This window comes from Microtus oregoni, unplaced genomic scaffold (genome assembly GCF_018167655.1).
Source record: "Microtus oregoni isolate MIOR12 unplaced genomic scaffold, Mior012 000054F_ref0000373, whole genome shotgun sequence".
NCBI classification, from domain to species: Eukaryota; Metazoa; Chordata; class Mammalia; order Rodentia; family Cricetidae; genus Microtus; species Microtus oregoni.
In genome coordinates, this window is record NW_024543830.1 from 3564688 (window position 1) to 3567773 (window position 3086).

The 3086-nt window shown below is 45.0% G+C and overlaps 2 non-coding genes across 2 annotated transcripts; one reads left to right on the top strand and one right to left on the bottom strand.

Moving 5' to 3' along the window:
- The first annotated feature begins 769 nt into the window (after nucleotides 1–769).
- Trnag-ccc lies at nucleotides 770–840 on the top strand. Its single transcript has one exon. It is a non-coding gene; the product is annotated as a tRNA-Gly (tRNA).
- A 1506-nt stretch (nucleotides 841–2346) lies between these two features.
- Nucleotides 2347–2505, bottom strand: LOC121438107. The gene has a single exon (XR_005973054.1). It is a non-coding gene; the product is annotated as a U1 spliceosomal RNA (small nuclear RNA).
- Between the last annotated feature and the right edge of the window lie 581 nt (nucleotides 2506–3086).

Sequence of the window (3086 nt, forward strand, 5' to 3'; positions counted from 1 at the left end):
AAGCCATGCCCAGTGCTCTTCTGTTTTCTTTATGACTTGCTTTTGTCTGTGTTAGATGTGGGGATGCATGTTCTCTCCGTACAAGCAGAATTATCATGCTGACAACCTTCTCTATTATTCCTCGGATTGGTTATCTTCCTTGTTGCTTTGACCAAACACCTGACATTAGGAAAATTAAGAGAGGAAGGGTTCTTTTGGGCTTACAGTACAAGGGGACACAATTCGTAATAGAGGTGAGGGCAGGATGGTGCCTGAGATGTACTGAGTACAAACCAGGAAGCATATGCAGAGAGGAAGTAGGCTCAGGCTTCGTTCACACCTCTCCCTCTTCCTGTCTACTCCAGTGGACCGAGAGTGAGGCCTGCCCGAGAAGGGTGTTCCTCCGTCTGTTCACACAGATAGGGTGTGGTATAGAATTGTCCCCAGGATCTACGTCCAGGGTGTTTCCACGACGTCTGAACTGAGCATGGTTTGGACACTGGCAAACTTAAAGGGAGGCTTTTCAGAGCCACGTACGAGTTTGGAACCGGAATTAGCATTTCCTTTCTAATGAGCTGAAAGTCATGCCCCGAAAGTCCTTGAGTGGCAAATCTGGCCCAGATTTATCACAGTCTAGCATGTAGGAGGACATGTGTTTCCTCGTCAGGACTGGAAAATTCAAAAAGTCATGAGGAAAACGTTTACATAGCTGTTTTCAGTAAAAATTCACTGAGACACGTGGTTTCTCTCACCTTTTCTCAATGTGCTTTCACAGAGCCTTCATGAGGATGCATTGCTGGTTCAATGGTAGAATTCTCGCCTCCCACGCGGGAGACCCGGGTTCGATTCCCGGCCAATGCAACTTGTTCTTTTCTCCTCTTCTGCCTGCCACCCTCGCAATTTTTCTGTGCGACCAGAGAATGGACCAGTACTCTATCCTTTCAGACTGATTTTGGAAATGTTAACAGTGAACTTAATTAGCAATGGCTCAAACAGCTAAGTACTCTCATTTGTCAATGAGTACCGGCACAAATTTGTGAATATCGAATATCGCTACCACAGCTGTAATTAAACAGAGTCTTCCTGTTTCCGTTCAGACACCTTACCCTGAGGTTTTTATTCTCATAGCAGAAGATGACTTCATACCGATATTCTGGGCAGGAAAAGGAGACTAGGATGGGCAGGCAGAAGGTATGCAAACAGTTTGTTCAGGGAAGAGTACCATCCCCAGAGGCTTCTGCCTATCTGCTCTAGACTGTAACTGAGTTATAGGGTAACACCAGGCTGCAAGAGAGCCAGAAAAGGGAGGTGACTGTCAAGTTAATTGGGGTTAAAATGGACTGTGAATCTGGATGTGGTAGCACACATCTTTAGTTTCAGCATTCAGGAAATTTAAACTCAGCAGAAACAGGAGAATCTCTGTCAGTTTGAGATCATCCTTACCTACATAGTGAGCTCCAAGCCAGGAAAAACTGAAGAGTGAGACCTTGTCTTAAAAACCACAACAAAAGCCTTTCATGTCTAGGAACCCTGTCCCTAAAAAGGAAAAAAAAAAAAATTCTCCACCACCACCACCCAAAAACAACAATAACAGAAAAGTAAGAAAAAAAAGGAAAAGAAAAAGAAAAAAATAGTGGAATGATTTGGAAGGCTTTTCATGTCTGTGGATCCTGTCCTGGTTTTTCTCAGCATCCCTGAACTGCAGTTAATGGAGCCAAATAGAAGTCTCAGAGCTGGATGTCTCTCACTGCAACCATCCTTTCTGATGACAATTTTGTAGAGGACAGCAACTAAATAGTATCCTAAACGCAGACTTGGAAAAAAATAGGTTAGAAGACACAAACCGCAGAGCCCTAGGACTATTGTAATGCCAACTACACACTTGGTTAAAACTTACAGTCCCCACCAGGATTAACTCAGCATTCTCTCAACCCACATAAGGATTCTCTTCCGACCTCTACGGTACCAGTGTTACAACTGAGAAGTATTTCATGTACAAAGTAGGCAAAATATTCATACACGAAAGCTTCAAAAGCAAAACCTTTGTTGGTTTGTTTTATTACATTCTCATTCCAAGCGTTACAGACCGGAAAAGACAAACAAAAGCAGGCACTTGCCAGTGACAGAAACATCTTTACCGTCTTTGGGGGACGTTAGGATTGCTTTCGCTCCTTTTGTACACATCAAACGTACACCCACACAGGACGTTAGATGGAACTCGGATTAATATGACCACCGCAAGGAAAAGAAAGCAAGGAGAAGCGCATCCACAAGAGAACACGTATCGAGCAGTGCTGTAGTTAAACATCAGCCTCCCCCCCCCCCCAAACAAAATCAGACCACCTCTTTTTAACTACAAGGAAAACTAGGGGAGAGAGCGAACACAGTTCCCCACTGCCACAAATTATGCAGTCCAGTTTCCCGCACTTGGGAGCTAAATCGCAGAGGTTAGAACACCCCAAGTGCAATGGGTGAGCCTCAGCCTGGGAAAGCCCACCCACCTGATCATAGTGTCTCTCCTGCTTTCCCCCTCCGCAGCCTCGACTCAGCCCCACCCACCCTGTGCTCTGAACACGCAGTCACTTCTCCGCATGCGTGTGCTAGCTTTCTTGGACGCACATTTATGTTCTAAGTTTATCTGCCACCTACAGCCCGGCTTTTCTTCCCGCGTCGTGAGAAATCTCCATGGTCTCCAAAGAGATGCAGACCCTGAGGCTCATGCGCGCCACTTACCTGCAAACATCATGCCCCTCTCGCAATGGGTCCTGCTTTTAGTCTGTGGGTTTACCCTCATGACATTTTCGCTATTTTATTGGCTCATTGGCCGTGATAAATTTTGAAATTTTGCTTTAAGGTTTACAGCACCACCTTTTACTTTCCCACAGCCTGTGCTCAAGGACTGTTCTTCCTTCCCTGTGCTTATGCAGTTCTTACCGTGAAGTTTGCTTCTTCCAAGTTTGTAGACCCCACAATTTATTGTTACTATTTTTGTCTAAACAGTCAATTTCTAAACTTTTTGTTTTATTGTTTTAAGACAGGGTTTCTCTGTGTAGCCTCAGCTGTCCTGAAACTCTCTGTAGACCAGGCCATTCTCCTGCTTCTGCCTC